Raw genomic sequence first — 14,113 nt, forward strand, 5'->3', positions numbered from 1 at the left:
AAAAAATGTATTATTATGCTTTATTTCAACTGTGAAAACATAGATGTGAATGTTTGACTATACAATGAACAATATGCTTTTCAATGCACTGTATGTAGGGACCAGTATGAACTTGCTTAAAAAAAATAATGTGCCTGAGATTCTTCAAAAGAGTTCTGATTACTTCTAATATTTTGTTAAGCAAATGGTGCACTTAATATAAGTGCCAGGTATTCCGTGTAAAGAGTTACATAATAATTCTAAATTTGATAAATCCTGATTTATAATGAATACCTTTTTTTGGGAACATATAAGAATGTATTACTTATGTAAACTAAAGTGTATAATTATTGCATGCACATATTTTAATATATGTAATGGTTGTTAGTAATGTACATCTTGGACAGGAGGCTATAGCATCCAGTTTGTAGAGAAGACACAAACATACAAGCTTTGAGAGCAGACTTCATAAACCATTGATACAACCACAGAATTGACAGAGTCAGATATATAGGGCAGCATGGATCACTGGAGACACCTCCTATAATACAGAGCAAATGAGGCCTAATCCTGCATTCCACTATTGTTCACATACAATCCAGAGATCAAAGTGCTCTGCACGGTTATTCAAAACTGCAACCTATTCATAAATAAGATGAACATCCCTGAGATGCACCTCCTTGCATTCATGCAAACATCCAAACAGCCGAAATGAAAGAAGTAGTGTAAGAACTAAACTACAATATATAGCACAGAATAAACAACCATGAGATGCCAAACAGATATGCCTAATCTGTTAACATTAGACCTTTCAGATACACTCATGCTACACCATACAGGGCATGTCTACAAAATGATGGAGCATTTTAATTGTGCCTCCAATAACATAAAATATATTATTATCAAATGCCCAAGATGGGGCTATTATGTAGAGGAAATTGGTCAACAACTACATGAGTGCATGCACCTACAATCATGAACAAAGGACATCCCACTTGGAGAATAATTGCAGATGCAAATCATGCACTTGATGATCTTAAAATGGCTGTTCTATGGGGTAATTTCAGTACCAACAAAGCCACAGAGGCCTATAAATTCAAATGCATGTACATTTCCAATACACTTACAGGAAGCATCAACAGACATCACAGTTTCAGGGGTCACAATCACAAATAACAGACTCACACTCTTTCCACAAATAGATATGCAGAGATCAGAACATGAAGACCTGGAACTTTCTATACACTGTTGCCAATGCACTTCACTGGCATCTAATAGACACTACAACTGCCCCAGTAGCCTGTCTAAAACATGGGATCATTGCCAGGCTCATTTCAGGCAGGCCCTATCATCCTTCAAAAGGGGAATAGCCCCTAAAGCTTTCCAGAGGCCTATAAAGATCCTTGTGTCATATCAGACCCCATCCTTTCTTCATGAGTGTGTGCTAATGCAATTGTGATATGCTATTTGATAAAGGCAAGCCACAGGACTCCATGAGTGAAAGGCCTTGTACATGACTGGTTGGACCTCCTCTATATTGGCCTTCTAGAGACAGAAGCATCTAGACCTATGTGACATATACTGATCTTCATTAGGACTGCCCCAGAGATAACTAACACAATCCCATCCTTCATGCCTTCCTGAGAGACCTCTATCCTAGTGGTCTGTGTTTACCACTGTCTCCTTACTTCTAAAGACCACTGGCCAACTTAACGCAGTGTGTGACAAATCAACTTCTTGGGCACCAGTGGTCCAGAGATGAATATCGGCTTCTAAACCATCAATCAACCCCACACCTCTAGTACACCAGAAGGGAGCCGAACAGATTGGAATACAAGTACATTATAAGACCTCCTTTTCCACTTCTGGTAACGTGGACATAACGTCAGGCTTATCTCAGCAAGGCCATAGATCGTTGGTTAGTTGCAACACAGCAAAAATGCAATTGTTACGCAATGATAAAAGGGACTGTTAAGTGAAGGTTGTATGAAAATATCTACTTTATTATTACTAAAACAGACAGTTCCAGCACACTACAATTACAACCCATGCTTTAAAGGAACACAGAGGACAGACAGTTTTACAAAGGAAAAGGATGCACTCTAGATACTGACAGGAGGGTAGTTGGTAAATCAATCAGTCTTACAGTTCAAGGTTATTTAGTTTAAATGATATACCAAAATATGAGGCTTACTACAAAGAAATGGAAATAGCCATTCACGAGGTTCAACAATAACATTTATTACAGCCCAGACTGGGGTCGCAGTGCTCCATGATGCAGGCGTACAGACACTATGGGGGGAGAGAGCCCCGAACAACCAAAGTGTCTTGCATATATACAATACAGGAACAGCATATGATACATTTGTCCAGCCCCCTCATGCAATAGGGTCCATAGAGTTCATCACCTTTCCACGTAGGTGTCATTACTGAGACAACACTTGTGCATTCTTCCCTGTCCTCCTATTGACAATTTACTGTCTGGGAGCGGGGCAAAGCTGTGCGTGGGGGCATATCGTGGTCCCTGGTACAAGGTATCATTTGCTGTAAAGTTTATCTATGTTGCTCTTGAAGCCTGAGGTCAGTCTGCTCTAATGCTTAGAAAACAGGGTTTTCACCAGAGGAGCATGGTGTAGCTGCCCATTATTACAATTAATGGTTCAATAGAGAAACATGGTCGAGACAGGCAGGCATCTAACATATAGATTTGCTGTGCTTCTGCAAGGACTTCAAGGTTCTACAGTGTAAGATAAAACAACACGCTCAGCAAAATGTGCATTCCTGCCTCGTAAATAACAGAAAGTTCATGCCGCGGTCTTCAACTGCATTCAGAGTGAAAAAGACGGAATTAACAGGGAACTGAACTGAATATTGCATTCATGGTGGCAAAAGAAACTAAATGTCAACATGGTCACCATTATTGTAGCGGTAGGTTTGTAGCGTGATGCGAATGTGATTAGGCCAATATTCATACCTATAGGATTCTAACTAAATATATTTTCACAAACACTCCTTTTGGCCTAGGCCAAGAGCATCATCCAAACATGGCATCCTCAGATGACCAGGTTGGGGAGTCATCATCAGAACACCCTGAGTTATCACTATCATAGACACTGATGGCCATATATTCTTTTATAGCCACATCCTGCATGACCAGTGCATTGGTGACGTGTACAGGCAAGCATGGGTTTTGTTTCAATTTGACTAATGATCATGCACAACAATCCCCTATCATGGAACCCAGGACATGTAGACATTTGATGCAGCTGCAACATAGAACTATGCCAACGATTATAGCTAGCACAGAGAATATCTTCCAACCCCAAGTTCATAGTAGGCTCCCTAACCATGTACTAAGATCCCAATCACCCCTGGGGAACATGAACCTCTGAACTCAGAATGTGTACTCGTTAAATTGCTTGGAAAATGGCGGAGTCAGGTGCGTAAACGCAACATGCTGACCTGACCATTTTGCATACACCACCACGCTCAGTCAGGATGACGTTTAACACCATCCTATTCTGAAGAGCCACCAGTCTAATGGCTTTTTATTCAAGTGACATATTGAACATGATATTGGTAGTTTCATTGATAGTTTTCTCCAGAATCCTAGCTAATTACCTAATGTCTTGGGAGTTAATTATCTGCCCCCAAAACTGGGCCATGCACATAGCAATATCCCCCAATACATGCAGGGGTGTGTCACCTTCTATTTTACTTCTAGGACGAGTCTTCAAGATGTCGGCAGTGCAAGCGATATATACCCAGGTAAGAATATCCTCAGTAACATGTACCCTGCCAATCTTTTGGTAACCAAGGATAAGTTTCACTTCCACAGACAAAATAGATTGAGCCGCCTATGTACAGAGGCCTATCCTCTTTTACTAAGACAGAAGTGTTCATGCAGAATTGGACAGAGTCGGTTCATGGTTGATGGTGTATGATGGAGGAGTGACCTCCATATTCCCTACTGCAGTCATTAAAAAAAATTAAAAATAATTGATTCATAAGGTCTGGAATATTTGTCAGAGTGTTTGCCAGTAGCAGTATTGAGGCTGCTTTTGTTTGCAAACATTGAACATGCTAACGGCAACAATACCAGTCGATCAAATTCATTAACGTTTGTACCATCAAAGATACCAATGGCACCGTTGTTCCAACGACCAAAGAACAGTGCCCTGAATGTGGCATAACATGCAGTAGACAGAGGGAGAGGATGAATATACCAGCCTCTTCCCTTCTCACTGTGTTGTGGCAGATGTGAGCAAACCCAGCAATTGGTTTTATACAAAATAGCATGCATTGCATTCATAATCATCAAGAGGGTGTTGTTATGATAACACTATCTATCACTAAGGTCACATGGACGAAGAGTGTGTGCATACACGTGTAAGGGAGACATTGTAGATGCACTGACAGTTGGCAACAGGGTATCAAGTGGATGTGCACTTTCCAAATACCATAGTACAGGTATCAATGTAACCATAATGCAGGTTGTTACTGCAAGTATTATCCATTTGGCTTTCAGGCACCATGGCCTTTGATGTACAGGCCCATCAATTTAAAAATGTACCATGTCCTCATTAATTTGAGCGTCCCCAAACGCGGGCATAGTCTTTCAGCGTCCGCTAAGAAGCCTACTGATAGGCTCTAGAAATTCATCCGTTGATGGCACCTGAACACGTGGCCAATCTTGCTTGTAGTCTCATTTGCCGCTCCCTACCCCTTAGCTTGTCCGGAGGGGAATGACGTGGGAAAGGCACAACATTGGTTTCTTCATTGGTGCAGCAATCTTACCACACTTTCCTATTCTATCACAAAATGTAATGTCAATCCCTCAACTAAATCCGATTGCGTGGTCAAAGGTTGTACCTTAAAGGTCCAGGTACTGAATGATTGATGAACAATGGATTGTTGATCTCCGAAGGAACAATGTCAGAAGATGCAGAAGGAGAAGAAAGAACTGTTTCTCCAGGCCCCACAGACCCAGGAAGTGGTTCTGTGTCACTCTTGACGTCGTTCAGAACTGGCACATGACGATAGACCTCCTTCTTTTCACACTCATCGAGAGCAAAGGCAATGGCACTCATTTCATGCTCGTTGCGTGTATCTAATGTTTCTTGCCGGTCACACGTACCGCTTTCTGCGTAGCCAATAGCACTTGGTAAGGCCCCTTCCAGCGTGGTGCAAGGCACATTTTCTTCTCGACATTTTTCAACAGCACAAACTCCTCAGGCCGGATCTGATGACCTGGGCCGGCGTATATTTTTCAGGCAGCGCTGCTCGAACCTGTTGATGAATCAAGCACTAGTTTTGAGGCAACTGGTCACAATAGTCAGACAGTAATGGGTATTCAATCTCAGCCAGATTATTAGGTCTCAGTGCATTCCATACATTTGCTGGTCTCCCAATGATAATTTCATGCTTGGAGAGTACTGTTTTCGACTGGGCGGATGTCGGCATAGAGGGTAAGGCTATTGGTAAAGTGTCAGGCCATTTCAGATTGTTATGTGCACAAATCTTTGCTAATTCATTCTTCAAAATGGCATTGCACCAGACCGGCACTCTGAGGATGTCTCGCTGAGTGAAAACGTTTATCGATCTGTAATCCCGCACAGATTTGCAGAATAACGTCAGGGATAAAGTGCAGTCTGTTGTCTGAACAAATGACTCTCGGCAGACCAAACCTAGGAAAATATTCCTTTAACATGGCTTTGGCCATCGACAGAGCAGGATTTTCTTTCAGCGGGAAAGCTTCAACCCATTTGCTAAAGGCACACATCACAACTAACACCTACCTGTAATTTTGGCAGCGTTCCGTCTCGATAAAGTCAAAATGAATCACTTCAAATGGCATGGAGGCAGGTCCAAAGATACCCTTCGGTGTTGCTGTGCCCTTCCCAATGTAGTGTTGCAGAAATGTCACACAGTTGTGAATTAAATGTTCGGTAATTTTTTGGGATATTCTTATTGTACCAAATGTGGTCTAAATGCTGGCATATCTTTTTTAGCACACACATGTGCTGGACCATGAGCCATAGTTACTACAGCAGTGACATAAGCATTGGGCAACATCCATCTTTGCTTCTCATTGTCTATCCAACACCCCTCAACATCCAATCCCACCAGTCCATTCCCCCATTGTTTGATCTCCTCTGCTGTTGCTTCAGCCTGAATTTCCTTCACACTATCGACCCCTTCTTCCGGTGAATTAGTGTCAGTAACCCATTTAGCCGAGTTTAACACATACATTCCCGAGTGTGGATCGGTAGCAGTCTGCTTGGCAATTCTATTGGCAAAAGCATTTCCTTTTCCTACATCGACCATCACTTTTTGATGTGCGGCACATTTCATTATTGCTAACCGTGTAGGAAGCGCTAGTGCTGACAACAATTATACTATCACAGAACCATGTTGAATTTTGGTGCCATGTGATGTCAAGAATCCCCTCTCCGCCCATAATCGCCCAATATTGTGAACAACTCCAAAGGCATATTGGCTATTGGTATAGATGTTTACACTAAATCCCTCAGAGAATTTGCATGCCCTAGTCAATGCAATAATCTCTGCAGCCTGTGCAGAATTATGACGTATGTTTCTACTCTCAACAATAGTGTCTAATGTGGTTATTGCATAGGCGGCAGTGGACATACCATCGGCCACTTCTTTAAATGGCCTAAAAGATATCTTGTTTTCCCTATGACCCTGGAACATTTATTGTCACAATTAGAAGGAATACGAAACATAAACAGGAAATTTCCTATGAATTAGGACACTTTTTGCAATTTGGGCGATTTTATAGCCCCTCCTGTTTCTATTTTTTCTTTTGGATTTATTCACAGAATACCCACCCAATTTATACTAGCATGTATACTGTCATACAATAATGAAACTATTGAAATCCATCTGTATACTAATCATACAGTTTTCTATGTTCATCCTGTTGTATATACTACACTTTTTTTGTTATTTGATGTCATTATGAACTGTTATTGTTTTTGCATATGTTGCATTCTTCAGCATTATTTTAAAATCCATGCACTATATGTTTGTTTGTATTAGCAAATAAATTATTGCTTTTGAATTTCTGTATTCTTTAACACAGTGGGCGGTTTGTACATTTTTTTGAACTCTTGCTTGGATCTGCAACTTAGCAGACCAACCCTTCCACTAACTGTGGACCGGCTTAAACACCTGAATCGCCTAAACAATTGCCTTGAGTATTGTTCACTAGTAAGGGCACACTCATTTGTTTTCAGTTTAAAACAAGAACCATCACAACATAGTTCCCCATCTGGAAATTTCAAAGGTGTATCACTCAAATCAATCTGCCCTTTGTTTCTTGTTCTGTAACATAGAGGCAATCATGGGGAATGTCATTAACGCTGTCTCCCTCTTGTGGAGACAGCAGAAGTTCAACCAGATTCAATGTACAGCATCTCTTAATTTGGATATGCAGGGCAAATAGACTTAACTCAAATCTTGTCAATCGAGCAGAAGTGAGATGCTGAGTTTGTGTTCTGTTTAGTAGAACATCAACAGAGTGAGCTACCATGATGGTTAATGAGTGACCTAAAACCATATCTGTTGTAGTGGACCTCCTTTGGAGAGGAGATCTCTCTAGTGAGGAGAGAATACATTATGATGTAATGGAATGTTGATGCAGGTTTCTTGTTTGGTTCTGAATTGGGCAGTTGGAGGAGAGAGCTGAAGGGAAGGGAGCCCATGAGATGTGGGGTCTTCTTTTCTGATTTATTATCTTAAATAAATCCACATATCTAATCTTACCTGTGTCCGCCTCATCTTCATAACAATGGCGACGAGGATGGGATGTGAGGCCATGGACTACAGGTGAAGAGAAGACCCCAGCTGAACTGAGACAAGCCGCTCCAGAGAGCCCAGTCGAGAGAGACGCCGTTAAACTGGGCCCCGCTCCCGTTGCAGCAGTACCTTCAGGGCATCTCGTGTGTGCCGGCGCGGCGCGAAGAGGCCAACTACCTTTGCACCATGTGCGGCCTCTGAGGTAGACAATGCCCAATGACTGCTGTGTGATAGGAGCCAGCTCGCAGTTCGTAGCTGCCTGCTCCGGCAAGTGGGACCGGCTGACGCGATCCGCTGTTGTGATCTGAGCTGCGCAGATCGGCTCGCCACGCAAACTTTTGAGCTGAGCAGGCGCTGTCGATGAGGAGTGGTTGCCGGCGTCCGAAGAACTTCTGGAAGGGCCGCTCCGCTTTCCCGTAGCGTTGAGCGGCCACTGTGCGGAGGTCTGCAGGTCGGCTACTCCGCTTCCCTTGTAGCGTTGAGTGGCCGCCGCGCGCAGGCCTGTGTGTGTACGCACCTCCCCAACTCAACGAAAAGTAAGTGCCTTACAAATTACCCCGACGCAGCGGTCACAGTGTTGCCTGCTCAGACGGCTGAGGGAAGGCATGAGGAGCGGACACTGAAGAGAGTACCGTAAGTCTCCTAACGCAGGGACATTTGAGAGAGAATTATCGTGGACCTCATGATAGAGGGGCATTCCCGGGTAGGTGAGGAGCCCGATAAAGGGTCATTCATTGTATCAAGCAACAAAGAAGAGTTGGAAAAAAAACAAGATTAGTGACTATTAAGGAAGGTGAGCGGGATGTTGCTCTCAGGCAGGTAGACATCAACCATAGACAGTAGACAACTGAGGCAGCAATTCATCTGTGCAAAAGTAGTTCCCAGAAGAGGGAGGACATAAAAGCACATTCTAAGTGACATTGTACAGGCAGTTAAGATGGCAGCTTTGCCGGGAATATCGGGTCCCCCTGTTTTTATGCCTGCTCCAGGCTCGGCAAGAATTATGTGGCCACAATGGCGCAAAGGTTTCCTGCATTACATGAAAGCAGTCGGCGGGACAGCTTATTCCAGCGAGAGGAAGTTGGCATTGTTGTTGCATTTTTTGGGTTTCGAGGGTCAAAGAATTTTTGAAACTCTACCACAACTTGTGAGCGACGGAAGCAGGGATGAATTAAATGATTTCGAATCTGCATTAATGAAGTTAGATAGACATTTTGACCCGAAAAGAAGCACGATTTTGGAAAGATATCATTTCCGGATGCGCACACAAGCTCAAAATGAATCTGTCGAAGATTATGTGACTGCATTGCGGCATCTGGCTCTTACATGCAAATTTCAGGGAAGTTTCGACGAACATATTCGTGATCAATTCATGACACATTGTCGATCCAACAGGATACGAGAGGAGTTGTGGCTAAAGGATGAGCCAAGTTTAGACGAGGTATTGGACTTGGCGAAACGTGTGGAGCATTCCCTGGCATGTGTTGCCAAACTTACCAAAACTGAAGGAGGTGAGCCCAAGGAAAATAAATCAGAGGTGTTATCCGTGGCCGAGGGAAAGAACAAAAGGAAAGGAAGAAACAGACAGTCAGGGAAGAACAATCCGGAAGAAAGGAAGAATCAAGATTATATGCAGAGATGTGAGAAGAAAGAGGATAGGAAAGACGAAAGGTTGTGTTATCGGTGTGCCAGTGCTACACACTTTGCATCCTCTGTGGTGTGCCCAGGGCGGAAAAGTATGTGCTCAAAATGCAAAAGGAGAGGACATTTAGCATCGTGTTGCAAAAACTACCAATTTGGTCAGACAGGCCAACGGAGAGTCTTGTATGTAAATGAAGAAGAAGATGGAAGATCATCGGAAGACGAAGTTGTGGTGCCATTACAAAATGTTATCGTGAATACAGTAAATGTTGTTGCAAATGGAGGGGATCTTGAGGATTGTGAAAGACCGTATGCTGTGGTAACGGTGAATGGACGTAAGGTGTCATTCACCTGACTCTGGGTCGAAAATAACTTTGATATCCAGGGAGGCCTTTGAGTGCGAGATGAAAGGGGTAGTATCTGAGTTATCAGAGCCTGACATAAGTCCAGGAGGATACAACCAAGATCGTATTGATTTACTGGGTTACGTATGGAGGAGATTCGAATTCAAGGGACGCAGTTGTGATGGCAAAGTGTATGTCACCAAGAAGGGACAAACTTTATTAGGGTGGAGAGAACAAAAGAATTTGGGGATCAGACTCGATCCCAATCACCCAGAGCAGGTGCTGCAAATTTCCGAAGTATCTGCAAACCATGATAGGTACATGTCGGAGTTTAGGAAAGTGTTCAGTGAGAAGTTAGGAAAGGTGAGAGGGTTTCAACACCAGATAACATTGAAAAAGAATAGTATGCCTACTGTGGCGAAACTCAGGCCGGTGCCTCTAGCTTTGAGGGAAAAAGTGCAAAGGGAATTACAGAAGCTGTTGGAGTCAGGTGTGATTGAAAGAGCTGGGGGGGGGTTGAATGGGTATCCCCAGTGGTGATCGTGAAGAAAAGTTCAGGTGACATAAGGCTGTGTGTTGACATGCGAGAGTTAAATAAGTGCGTGTTGGTGGACAGACATCCCCTGCCCAACATGGGTGAACTGTTGACCATGGTGGGTGGGGGAAGATTTTTCTCTAAGTTAGATATGACATCAGCTTATCATCAAGTCGAATTGGTGGAGGCATGTAGGAAAGTTACGGCTTTTGTGACGCATGAAGGTGTTTTTCAATTTAGGAGAATGCCATTTGGGCTGGCGTCCGCTTCGTCAGTATTTCAGAAGATCATGGATCGGTTGTTGAAGGGACTGAAGGGGGTGTTCTGTTTTCAGGATGATGTGTTGGTGAGTGGTGTAACGATGGAAGAACATGACAGAAATCTACGCAAGGTTTTGAGGATATTTGAGGAAAGAGGTATTACTTTGAGCGGTGAGAAATGTAAGTTTGCAGTGACAAAAGTGGACTACCTAGGACACGAAGTGTCAGGGGATGGAGTTAAACCCAAGGAAGATATGATTAATACCATTAAGAGTGTTGAGAAACCTAAAAGCAAGAATGAGCTGCGCTCTTTTCTAGGAATGACGGAATTTTATCACAAATTTGTAATAAATGATGCTCATAAAGTACAGGAGATGAGAAAGATTCTTAGGAAGGGTGCCGATTTTGTGTGGAATAGCCAGTGTGACAAGGAGTTTAACAGGATAAAGGAAGAAATAAATATGGCTGGTCCATTAGGGTGTTTTGACACGAGGAAGCTAACCATGATCACAGTTGACACCAGTGAGAGTGGATTGGGAGCTGTGCTATCTCAAAAGCAAGAAGATGGTTCTGAAGAGGTAATCGCCCATGCATCGAGGGGTCTCAAGGGAGCAGAGTTAAGATATTCGGTACTTGAGAAGGAGGCATTGGCATGTTTTTGGGCTGTGGAACGTTTCAGAAATTTTGTGTGGGGAGTAGAGTTTGTGTTTCGAACGGATCACAAGCCCTTAAAAGCCATTTTTGAGAATAAGGGCCTTGACAAAGTATCCCGGAGAGTGGCAGGGTGGGTTACCAGGATGCAGACACATTGTTTTAGGATGGAGGTCATTCCTGGGAAGGAAAATGTTTTAGCTGACAGTCTATCGAGGATAAAGGTGGCAGCACCTGAGAGTATGGAAAGTGAAGAAATGGAATTAGTGTTTGTCAACACTGATGGCATTGTATCCAAGCAGGAGTGGTTGGACGAATTGGAAAGAGATAACATCATAAGGAGGGTAATCACATATGTAGAATCTACGGTATGGCCAAGTAAGGTAGAATTGGCGGAAGAAGTAAAGCCGTTTTGGGAAGTGAAAGATGAGTTGTCCGTAAATGATGATATTTTGTTCAGATGGGGTAGAGCAGTGGTCCCGATAGGTTTAAGGAAGAAAGTGGTAGATTTAGCACATAGTGGTCATATTGGAGTTACCAAGACCAAAGGAGTATTAAGAGAAGATTATTGGTGGCCGGGTTTTGACAAGGAGGTGGAAGATCGTTTGGCAAATTGTCAGTTTTGTGTTAAAAGTGGAAAGGGAATAGCGGCCAGAAAGCAACCTGTGGTGGATGTTGGTCTTCCGTCCAGAGTATGGTGTGATATTGCCATGGACATACTGGGTCCCGTGGAATTGGGTTATGCCCGGGGAAGGTATATTGTTGTGGTGGTGGATTTGTTTTCCAGATGGGTGGATTTTAAGGTCGTGAGGGAGATCACGAGTGAAAGTATGATAAAGGTTCTGCAAGAAATCTTTGCAAGTGAAGGTTTACCTGAGACCGTATTGACGGACAATGGTCCCCAGTTTGTTGGAGAAAAAATTTCTAACTATTTGAGGAAGTCTGGGGTTGGTCACAAAAGAACTGCGTTGTATCATCTCGAGTCAAATGGTGTGGTTGAGAGAATGAATAGGTGTGTGATGGAAAGTGTACGTATGGGAGAGGAGTGTGGTTTGGACAAGCTAGCTCTAATACAAAATAGAATGTGGGCCCTGAGGATGGTGCCGCATTCTACGACAGGTCTATGCCCATTTGAGCTCATGAGGGGAAGAAAGCCATATTCCATGGCTTGTCCGCCATGGCTGGGAAGATGTAGGGAGACTGATCTTATTGTAGATGAAGTGAGAAGATCGTTAGTGGAAAAAAAAAACAAATTGGGTCAAGCGGGAAAACTTGAAGAGAGGAAAGAAGGAATTGCGTGTGGAATGTGGTGACTGGATTAGAATAAAGAGAGCAGTGATAAGGAGGAAGGGGGAGTCTCTGTATTCGGATCCTGTCAGAGTGGTGGCAGTCATGAAAGGGGCTGTGCGAGTTGCAGGAGGGCAAGTATGGAATAAAAATAGGGTTGCCTCTGTGAGGAGAGGAAATATGTGAAAGCCATAAGCGGGGATGTGCCCAGGAGAAGGAAGAAGGAAATGGCAACTGAGCCGCTTATGGCGTTTTATTCTAAAACGTTTTTTTATTGTGAATCAGTTAGTGTGTCTTGTTTATTTAAATTTATTGTATGAAATGAGACGTAGTTAGTGTAACATGCCGAAAACTAAAAGGCGATCAGAAAAAAAAAAAATAATGAAGGGAGATGTGTTGTAGTGGACCTCCTTTGGAGAGGAGATCTCTCTAGTGAGGAGAGAATACATTATGATGTAATGGAATGTTGATGCAGGTTTCTTGTTTGGTTCTGAATTGGGCAGTTGGAGGAGAGAGCTGAAGGGAAGGGAGCCCATGAGATGTGGGGTCTTCTTTTCTGATTTATTATCTTAAATAAATCCACATATCTAATCTTACCTGTGTCCGCCTCATCTTCATAACAATGGCGACGAGGATGGGATGTTTTACTGACGCAGCAGTGGCAGCCACAGCTCTCAAACATTTCAGCAAAGCACATGTTTCAGGGTCTAACATGGAGGAAACATAGCTGCATGGTCTACTCTTTCCCCCATGTTCCTGTGTCAATACAGCCAGAGCGCAACCCTCTCGCTCATGCACATTCAAAACAAAATTCTTCTCATAATGTGGTGCACCCAAAACTGGTGCTGAACACAAGGCAGCCTTAAGCAGATCAAAAGTGTTCTGGCAATCCATGTGCCATAGCAAAGGCAAAGGAACATCCTTCTTTGTCAATGCCAACATATATTTAATCAAAAGTGAAACATTAAGGATCCACTCTCTACAATGAGAAGCCATGCCAAACAGGGCCCTGACTTCCTTCTGTGTATTTGGAACAGACGTGTCAGAGATGGTTTGTATACGTCCTGGTGCTAGACGCCTTCACCCCTTTGACAGGAGATAGCCTAAATAGGCGACCTCCTGTCGACAATACTGGATTTTCTTCAACAAAGTTTGTGTCCATGTGTAGCTAAATGAATAAGCAGTAAAATAGAGCCCTCCTTGCAAGCGTCCTCAGAATCAGCGGCAATAAGTAAGTTGTCAATGTACTGCAGCAATGTGCAGGTTGATGGCAGCTGAAGCGTGCCAAGCTGTTCTTTCAATGCCCTACTATGTATGCTCGGTCTTTCAGCAGAAACCTGAGAAACACCCGTGAACTTGAAAGAGCGTCCTCCTAAAGTGAACGCAAACAAGTATGTACTATCCGTGTGTACTGACATGCTGAAAAAAAGCCTTCTTCAAATCAATAACACTAAAATGTGTGGTCGTAGACAGAATCATAGTCAAAATAGTCGTAACGTCAGGAACAATCGGAAACTGTGGCGCGACAATCCTGTTCATTGCGCGCAAATCAATAAAAAGATGGTAGGGTAAAACATTATCCCTTTTTTTATAGA

This window comes from Ambystoma mexicanum, chromosome 6q (assembly GCF_040938575.1).
Source record: "Ambystoma mexicanum isolate Mex_15411 chromosome 6q, UKY_AmexF1_1, whole genome shotgun sequence".
NCBI classification, from domain to species: Eukaryota; Metazoa; Chordata; class Amphibia; order Caudata; family Ambystomatidae; genus Ambystoma; species Ambystoma mexicanum.